Raw genomic sequence first — 11,030 nt, 5'->3', positions numbered from 1 at the left:
CGGGCCATTTCACTCGTATGGAATATGGATATGAAGAAAACTACATTGTTACTGCTGCCGAAGTATAGTTACACAGGGATGAGTGATGACAGTGACATGCAGTGAAGTGACAATTTAAGGACTTTTAAGATCAAACACAAAGAAAGGAAAAAGGCCATTGCTGCATCAAATGTAATCAACAAACTATATATAAGTAGCCTTGCCGAGCCATGAGGCCCATAGGGCCTCCTGTTTTTGTAGCGTGAGGCAGCTTGATGTACAAGTACACCCCCTGGACATGACGCTAGTATGTCGCAGGGACTTATACCCCAATCCAACCCTTGATGCTGAGTGTCAAGCAGGGAGGCACTGGGTCCCATTTTTAGAGTCTTTGGTATGACCCGGCCGGGGATCGAACCCCTGACCTCCCAGTCTCAGGGCGGACACTCTAACCACAAGGCCACTGAGCTGGAACAAATTATATACTATACCATTAGGCCGCCTGAGGGCGAGAAGCGGCATAGGTGACGGCAGACTGCTGGGTGAGTGCTGGCGCTTTGAAATGGGGGGTCAGATCAACATTTTCAGCCATATATGGTCATGCCTGGGGTGACCAACCAACCAACCAACCATGTGACAGGAAATGCACAATTTCCTAGTAAACCTGCAGTTGCAAAAAATACTGGTCAAACATTGGCCAAATATTGTCAAATAATATAAGAAAGAGGGCAGCCGGCAGAAGTTGTGAAAATCTATATAGGTCTGCTATGTATACACACAATCGTATGTCTAAAATATTTTTCAAATATATTTAAAAAAAGATAGCAGTGAAAATAGCCAAACTACAAGCGGTCCCGGACCCTGGGAAATGTCTCATTTCTCACTGGCTAAACAGTTTGGGAACCACTGAGCTAAACTAAAGCTGAGAGTTGCTTTTCTTGTGATTTGTTGAGGCTGCTGAACAGTGAGTTATTATGATTCACTGGAGTGCTTTGGAACAATTTGTTTGGCCTCTCTCTCTCTCTCTCTCTCTCTCTCTCCCTCTCTCTCTCTCTCTCTCTCTCTCTCTGGGGACATTGCTCTCCACGCTGCAAGCCAATTAAAGAGGTCTGCAGACTTGGCCCGATTGGCTCGTGTTTGTCTGTCTGTCTGACTGACCGGCAGCACTAATAACCCATATCTCCTCCAGACATTTGTCATGCAGTTATATTATGTTTTGCTATTCGGTATACTTGCGGTCAATTCCAACTCAAACCGTTTGTGTGAACTGACAATAAAGTACTATAATATCATATCATTCTATAGTGCTTTCTATTGATGTCTGGCATACAATTTCAGGTAATTAGTGGCTTCAGGGGCAGAGAGGTGCACGGTGGCACTTAATTAAGCATGATTACACGAGGGTGTGCACTTTATGGTGATTCTCTTGACACACTGCAGTAATGTGGCCAGGAGCGAGGCTGAGTTCCGCAAGCTTGCGTCACTGAAGTGAGTTATCGTCACTCAGGCAAATGATACTTTTACTCCACTACGATAATTTGAAAACTTTAGTTATAGGCACTCAGGCTACTACACAAACCATACATTAAGCAGTTCGGCCATAGGCCTACAGTTGGTTGAACATGATGCCCAGTATGATGAGTATGATGCTCAGTATGATGTCACTCATGCATGATCAAATAAAGCAGATAATGAGAATAACCAGTCATTTTCAATTTGAAAACTTGCGAGACGAGACATTCTGCATATATATACTGCATACTTTTGGTACTTTTACCAATACTTTAGTACTTTTACTCAAGTAAAATTTGAATTCCAAACAGAGTATTTCTACATTGCTATTTTACTTTTTTTCCAACACTTCTGAAAAGTACATCCAACCGACGGCGACGAAATGACGCCATAAAAGTGAAATAATAAAAACGTCGACATGGCTATGGAATCGGAAGCCGGATCATAGAGCTATACTTATAGAAGCAAAGTGCAGGTGTGCTTTTGGCAACGAGCGCTGCTTTCTGGCAGGTGTGTGTGTGTCTATTAGAATGCGATAATGACTGTCATCACATGCCTGGTATAAGAACAGGTGTGTGTGCGCAGAGGAGGCAGCGACACAACCGCAAAGCTGTAATAAAGCCAATGGTTCCCTAACCGGCACGCGCGTGCGCCTGTGTGTGTGCGTGTGCGTGTGCGTGTGCGTGTGTGTGTGTGTGTGTGTGTGTGTGTGCGTGTGTGTGTGCGTGTGTGTGCTCGTAGGGCGGCGATATGAGCTTGTAGATCTGCTATTTCAGGGGTAACAGCGCCGGCTACTATTAGTTATATGGGTGAAGGTTACGGTTAGGTTAGGTTTAGGCATAGTTTTTGTGAGGTTAGGGTTAAGGTTATAGTTTTTGTGAGGTTATATGACCAGGTGCGTGCGGTCCCTTAATGAACACAGCGGAGCGCTCCCGGCGGGGTCAGACCAGAGCTCCCCCCGGCGCTCACTTGCATCGACTCCCAGGCTCTGTGAAACAGTGAGTCCCTAATCAATACGGCTGCAGGGACGAGAAGAGCCAGTAAACACGCTGCGGTATGTAGCACCTCATCACCATCTGGTTCACATGCATCACAGCTCATCAATGTCTCTCTCTCTCTCTCTCTCTCTCTCTCTCTCTCTCTCACTTACACACACGCTCACACACACAATGTTGATGTAAAAGGTCAACCAAAGAACATGATTCCTGTACACAGGATCTCCTCACTGGTCAATAAAACCCCCCCTGAAGACCCGAACAGGAACAGCCTAAAACAATTGGCCTCCAGAAATCCCAAAACAAGACTGGTCATACTAGGCTTCCACTTGGCCTAACTCCCAGAACCCACCTGGCCTCACCCCCACCCATTTTGGTTGGAATGGCCTAGGGTTGAGTACAGCAACTTGCAATGGGCCTGGTCTACAAGATTCACTACACCACCACTAACCATGTGCCAAAATACGAACCACGTTCAACCCAGATTTGGCTCAGACATGGGGTTCAATTCATTTAGCTCCTATACTGTATGACACTAAAATGTGGAACGCCCTACCAACAGCCGTTAAGAAATGCTAATCCTTATAAGCCTCTTTCAAAACCGCTCTCAGAGTTACGGGCGTCTGCAATTCGATTTTTCTTTTACTAAAGTTTGCATAGATGTCTATATTTGTATGTCTCTAAGTTCTTTATTGCATTGAAAATGGAGGACCCTGATGTAAACAATTACGTCTTAGTGCTTTTTTGTGTGTGTGTGTGAGTGCACACACACATACGCACACACACACATGCACGCGCGCACACACATGGCGTACACCGTACACGCATGACCTTCGGTGCAGAAGTCGGCAATAATGTAACATAAACAGATTTTGTCATGGTCAAAATGGAAACATATACAGTACATATACTGTACACACATGCAATCGCGTGCACACACGCGCAAATGTAAACCGTTTGGGTATTTAGCAGACGCTCAAATCCAGATGAGCCACTTCAATAAGAATATGGTAAATAATCACGTGCACAGAATGCAGAGCAGAGTTGCCACGTCTGCTTATTGTAAAGGACTTCGGGCTTGTTTGTCTGTAAAGCCGCTTGTAAATATTGCCACACAGTATAGCTTAGCCTAAGATTATTATGTCTTTAATGTTTTTTTTTTGTGGCTTTCGCCTTTACTTTTTTATATATTGTTTTATAGAGGGACAGTAAATGGGGAGAGAGATGGAGGGGGGGGGGGGGGGTGACATGCAGTATAGCTATAAAGGCCGTTGGGATCGGGAGTCGAACCTGCGGCACACTGACAGACTGGATTCCCAGCCAAGGTGCCTGGACCACTGAGCCACGGCCCAGGCCACTTAGCCTATAAGCTTTAGAGACACTCATAGATGTATTTTATCGTTTATCGTTTTTTAATAGGCTTCAGTCCCCTGAGCTGGAAGACCGGATGGTCTCAAAAGTGTAATATCTACAGGGGCGGCCTTAGGAATCTGGATTCTGGAGACCAAATACGAGGCCCCCATATACCTATGACGTAATTATTTTGTTGATATACGGCCGCATTGATACAAATAGTTTGACTGTTCAATATCACACGCATGCCATTACTCTCGGCAATTAGCAGCAACACACCACCTCTCCTCATCCTGCCGTTCCTTCACAATTAAAGTGTCTCCCCTTTACCTCCCAATTGCTGCACATTTTACCCAGGTTATTAACATAAAATAGGTGCAACTTAACATTGTGGGAGAGAGCGAGGCAGTGAGTGAGCGAGATAGAGACAGAGACAGAGAGAGAGGGCCAAGAGTGGCGGCGGTTGACTGACGCCTGACGTTCAGTTGGAGCTTGGAGGCCCCCCTGAGGGTGGAGGCCCGTTTCAATTGAAACTGGTGAAACATAGCTATAAGGCCTCCTATGTGTGTGTGCTCAGGGAATGAAGCCCAGCCCTATAGACTCTCGTTGATTGAAAATGTCAGAATCGATAATTTTATCGACGCATGCATGTCAATGTAAGAGAGTCTGATTCCTGATGCCGTTTAAACCAGTGGTTGTCAAACATTCTCCTGTCAAGGACCCCCATATTACATGTATTTGTCCACCGACCGTCCCATCTAAACATAATGTTGTGCCAAGGACCCCCATGCCTCTCTCGGGTTGTTAAAAAAAACAACAAAAAAAACAGTTCAAATTCACTTTTTTTGTGTGCGATGCGTTGTGAGCTTGAAGATCTGCTGATTTCAAATGGCCATTGAATGGGATCGAAGTGTGGTCGAGTCGCTTCATTTTGGGCTATATGTTTTCACAGACCTGGTGCTTATTTCTATCGCCAAATCTGGCAATACTGATGCAGAGAGAGAGAGAGGGAGAGAGAGAGAGAGAGAGAGAGAGAGAGAGAGAGCAGTGTAGTGTAGTGTAGTGCCCCAAAACACTATAGGATAGCAGGTAAACAATGAACCTATAGCATGTCTAAACACCACGCTATCTAAATGGCAAATCTGTGCAACGAAAATACTAGGATATACCGGATAAACAATGAACCATAACATCTGTCCAAACAACATGCTATCTAAACAACACTCTTAACATGCTGTATGTATATGTAACGTATGTGGTCAAGAAAAAACAAACCAAAGAAACAAAACACGTTAGAACGAGTGACTATATAAGCTATTATGTGTCTTCGTAGCAGTGTTGATGTTTTCCAGCCACCTTTGATTCGAGTTATTTTTTTCCCCCTCCTCTCGTTTGAGGCAGAGCAACATAAGCATGTCAGAAAGAACATATACAGTATAATGATATCAATATATCTAACATAACATCGCCTCTGTCGGGTGGAAACCTCGTATGTCCCAAAACTGTTTTCAGGATGTCCAATTCAGAATAATCATTAAAAAGGCAAGCAGATCTAACAAGCTCAACATGATGTGTCGCTTCGCGTCACGTTTCGAGCTTGCAGATCTGCAAAGGTATTTGTTTTCCGCCGTTCTTAATATATTCTTGTGGATAAGATTAGAAGTATACGCTTATAGCTTAGGGTTCGGCATAGTTTTACTGAGGTTGAATTTGGAATAGGGTGAGATTTTGGCACCATTTTACTGAGGTTACTTTTAGGAATAGGAATTTATATAGGCATAGTTTTTTCTGAGGTTACATTTAAGGGATAAGGTTATAGGTTTAGCCATCTTTACTGAGGTTACATTTATGAATAAGTGGGTTTTTTAGGCATAGTTTAACTGCAGGTTACATTTATCAGGCAGTTTTACTGGGGTTATGTGTTTAGGAATAAGGTTAGGTAATACCAGGTACATGGGGTCGGCGCGGATTTGCGAAGGGGTGACTGTGTTTTGGGGCGAGCGTTTTGGTATTCTGATCAAGTATATGGCGTTGTTAATCAACCAAAAACAGAAGGTTGGACATAAGATGGAGGTAAGATATGTTTCGGAGATAATGTGTTTCTGCCTGACAGCAACGACATCATAATGAGGTTATTATTATGCTTCTACATGAAGCGCTAACACATTGGTGGGTCCACACTACAGCCACACATATACTGTATACTGTAGCGGCAGTTGTTTCTTGCACAGCTGGAGGCAGCAGGAGGGAGAGTGTGTTGGGAGGAACTTGGGATCAGACTGCTCCAAGGAAAGCATCCTTTTTCCAAAGTGCTGTTGATAGTTGACATGGCCTGTGTCTGGGGCACGCACGCACGCACGCAGACACGCACGCACGCACCGCACGCACGCACCACACACACGCACGCACGCACGCACTCACGCACCGCATGCAGCGCACAGACACACACTGACAAGTCAAGCTGGACCACATTGCACCCGTGATATTAGCAAAACAATGTTGGTATCACTCACTCACTTGGTTATAACGTAAACGTGCATCAATGGCCATGATTGGAATCTTTTGAAGTGTGAATGTGTTTTTGTCTGTTTTCGAGGGGCGCTAGCCCCTCCGATGTCCAGCTTTGAGGGTTTGTGTAAGCACAAACATTGTCCTAACACAAACATTGTCCTAACACAAACATTGAATGCCATTGACAATGAATGGCCAGCTTTGAGTGTTTGTGTGAACACAAACATCGCGTAAACACAAACATCGAAGGTGAGGAGGCGAAAAATCGTGGGATTAAACATTTTTAGAAGAGCACCCCTCACTTCACACGGGTGTGATTGTTTCTTCTCTGGAACAACAACAATCACTGTAGGATATTTGTCATTATGACATAAGCCTATACTAGTCAAAAGAAATATTAATAATAGTGCAGTTCCGTGATCTCAAAACGTGTTGTGATGAGTTTGTAAAATTGGCAATGTTTCCCTGTCAACAGACCTGATTTTTCATCAAGTCTCATCTTTTCTCCCGTTATAAATAACTCCTACTTGTACGAGTGAGTGACCTAGCAGATGTTTACTGAGAGAGAGAGAGAGAGAGAGAGAGAGAGAGAGAGAGAGAGAGAGAGAGAGAGAGAGAGAGAGAGAGAGAGAGAGAGAGAGAGAAAGGGGGGGGGGGAAGGGGATCTTCTATTTGGCTCGTTGTGGAAGTGAATGGTTACAGTTGTAATGTGAATGGTTACAGTTGTAATGTGCTGTGTGATAAATGTCTCTAAGGTTTACGTCACTTTATTTCACTTTGAACTGTGAGCTGTAGAAAAAAGCTTCAAGATATACTCCAAGAAGTACAAAAGTAGAGATACTCGTTCGTGCAGAATGTCGGATTGCAACCCGATGTACAGCAAGCTTGCAGCGCAACAAAAAGCGATGCACTGTGAGCTTGTAGATCTGTTATTTTATTATAATCAACTAAAGCTAAAATCTAAAAGGACACGCAAACTTTTAACATGCTTTTAATCTCGAAATGAGTTAAAGTTTTCAAATAATCATAGTGGAATAAAAAAGAAACGTATGTCCTATAGTACTGGAAAATAGACATGCAAAAGTATGAAAACAAATGTACCACATGAATTAAACTTGAGAGAATGTACTAAGTTCCGTTAAGAACAGTCATGGTATTCAAACCTTTCCATATCAAGGCCTATTATTATTTACTCGGCATTTGAGCCACGAACCACCATCTCAAGACTCAAAACTAAAGTAATGTTTTGTTGCCGTTGGATATAGGATTTCTTCCACATTTCCATACTGCCTGTATTGATGTTGGTATACCATTAGAGATAACAGGCAAGCATTGATCAAAACAACAATTCCACTGGTTGATTGGGACCACCTGGAACCACCTCACAGACCTATACTGGTTGATTGGGACCACCTGGAACCACCTCACGGACCTACTGGTTGATTGGGACCACCTGGAACCACCTCACGGACCCACTGGTTGATTGGGACCACCTGGAACCACCTCACGGACCTATACTGGTTGATTGGGACCACCTGGAACCACCTCACGGACCTACTGGTTGATTGCTTGTGGTTTAGAACCGTGGTTCCCAAACCTTTTCATGTCAAGGACCCCCAAATTGACACTAATTAGCCCTGCGGACCCCCCCATTTGAAGAGATATGCCAGGGACCCCCCATGAGAGAAGATTTTTTTTTACGGCTCTAGCAGTGATTCTCAACCCGTTTCATTTCAAGGTCCCCCCAGTTTGACATGCATTAGTCTATATACGGACCCTCATTTGAGGGCATTTCCATCTCTGGGACCCCCAATTCATATTGGAAAATCAATGTTAATTTAACTCTTGTCAAACTGTCATTTAGCTATGCATGGGGAACCCTGGAACTCCCTCAAGGACCCCTGGGGGTCCCATGGACCCCACTTTGGGAAGCACTGCTTTTAGAAGGCTGTATAGAACGCTCGGTTGCGGCGCTGCCTGCCTCACCTGACTCCGCCTGATGGGGCAGCAGAGAGTACTGCAGGTTCAGGGGTACTCTCTGCTGCCCCACACCTGCCTCCCAGCCATGGGAACAGATCCTAGTTGTGTCCATGATTTATGATGACGGAGCGCAGCTCCTCTGTCTGATGTGGATTCCAGCTCAGGCCGCAGCAGCCGCAGATGGCCAAAGTATTCACACCGGTGTGCATAAACACTCACACACACAGAGACTCACAAGCACGCATGCGCACACGCATGCGCACACTCACGCACGCACACACAAACACCATTTCTTGACACATTTTGGTCCATTTTCTTCCGTCATCCACACCTTATATAGATGAGGTATTCTTTTGGAGGCGTCACATATGTGCAGGACTAAGCATAAGGCATAACCTCCAAATGTCTATAATTCTGACACTGACCCCAGTCTGAAACTTTGGCTAATAGTAAGCCTACCCCCCCCCCCCCCCCCCCCCATATACATTTGGCCCTCAGAAGTATTCAAGTACACACACGCACACACATACACACACACGCACACACACACACGCGCGCGCGCACACACTCACTGCACAGTGCACACACACACACACGCACGCACGCACCCCCCTGCCGTGCATTTAAGCACTCGGCGTTATGGAACTGATTTATTGCTCCGACTGCGAGCCAGTTATTTGACATTTAACGTCGCGGAAAACTCCTTTAATGTGCGGTTTGGGACACGAAATGTGAAACTGCTATTATTGTCTTTGACAAGTAATCAAGCGGCGGATCAGATTCCGCTGATGACCGTGTAATCTCTCCGGAGAGCAACATCATACGCAGATGTTTGAGAGTCTAAAACAATATTTTTCGGAGGCTAAACGTTTGACCAAAAACAAAAAAAGGGAGCCATGCAGTCACGCAGACTTTCCTACTGTATGAACAGTACACACACACGCGTGCGCACGCACGCACGTGCGCCTTTTTCTCACAGTCTCGTCTGGATGTTGTTTGATTTAGACTTTGACCTTTGACCTGAGTGGGGTTGAGCTATAGGTGGACGACTGGCCTCGTTTCTGTTCCGACGGGGAGAGACCCAACCCAACCCAACTTGCGTGCGTGCGTGCGTGTGCATACAACACGCGTCAACAACATGTGACCTCACTAACACACAGAATGCTTTCCACTGCAGCGAGGAAAACACATAAAGTATGCAGGGAGATTTTATCTTCATCTTCATCGTGTGCACGCGCGTGTGTACGTGTGAATAACAGTGAATAAAAATCTCTGCAGCAAGTGTACTCTGTCTGGTGATTTTTTCACCAGCCAAAGTGTGACGCATTGAAACCTTACTGAAAACACGAATGTTTAACATGACAGCAATAGATTCAAACACCTTCTCCCCACTTGAAAAAGAGACTCTTCTCAATGTGTTTTTATACTGGTTAAATAAAACATAGAATTATCTCTGTAAATACTATCCAAAGTAACTGCACGTGCAGAATCACGAAAACACAACAGACGCATTACCTTGTTCACGTTCTAGCTGGGTGGCTAAATGAGCCTGTGAATCATTGAACCTCATTTCAGAGCAACATTTGTGCTTTTGCCTTTTTCCCCATGTTTCCTTCCATCTGAATTTGTGCCAGGTGGGCTAATTAAGTCACCCCTTATGTAACGTTCACTTTCCTTCCATGCAGGCTTCAAAATAAAAGCATTACCATGAACAATACGGCACCTGATAAATGAGAGCTTACAGAGTCCTTCAAAATAAAAGTGAAGGACACACATCCACATTTTTAGGGGGAGGGGGGACGGTGCTCAAGTGAAACAAGGGCACCTTGTGGAACCACCGGCTGCGGCCTGACTTAATAGTGTGTGAGATAAGATGTATTAGGCACGTCTTAACACTTAACTGACTAAATAAGTGGTTCTCAATCAGTGGTCTGGAGACCACCAGTGTTCCCTGAGGGGGTTCCTAGCCTAGGTGGTCCCTTTTGGTCCATTTGGTTTCATTTTATACTCTCAATACAACAGCATTATACTTTAATACTTCTCTTATACTCTCTGCCGCATCACTTCATTTGCAAGAAGTCTACACAACTAGAGAATGTATAATTGTTATTTTGATCATCAGTAGTACAGCATACAATAGTGGACAAAATCTTATCCAATGATAACAACACATTCTTTAGTTTTCTGACCAATCTGAGGTGCATGGTCTGGTGGCTCAAATGTTGAATAATGGTGGTGGACCTTGATATGTAAAGGGTTGAAAACCATTGGGCTAATTAACTATAGTGACTTGAGTGACTCAGGGTTGAATAATGGTACTTCATCAACAGTTTGCAACAGTACAAGTCAATACAATGACTCAAGGAATGATAACTGTGATGACTGAATAGTGGTCCTATATCATTGATTGTCTTTCTCCTACTATCAAGGAGCATATCCTCCTCTGTGCCATGCCATGTCTTTAAACATGCTGATGACCTCATACTGTGACCTTTTTATAATCAGCCAAATCGGCAATTCTTGTCCTACACAAAAAATAAATTCCCATTGACAATGAACGGATGATGCACACGATAAGAGTGCCCCTCCATCACTTCACAGTTCACACAGGTGTGATTTTTCTATTGCAATCAGGAGGAGGTTCCTCTCCACATATTTCTCAACTTGTTCTTTATAATACTGAAATACTGAGCTTGGAAA

This window comes from Protomyctophum bolini, assembly GCF_963924005.1.
Source record: "Protomyctophum bolini genome assembly, chromosome: 19".
Lineage (NCBI taxonomy): Eukaryota > Metazoa > Chordata > Actinopteri > Myctophiformes > Myctophidae > Protomyctophum > Protomyctophum bolini.
This window is presented reverse-complemented; position numbering follows the sequence as displayed.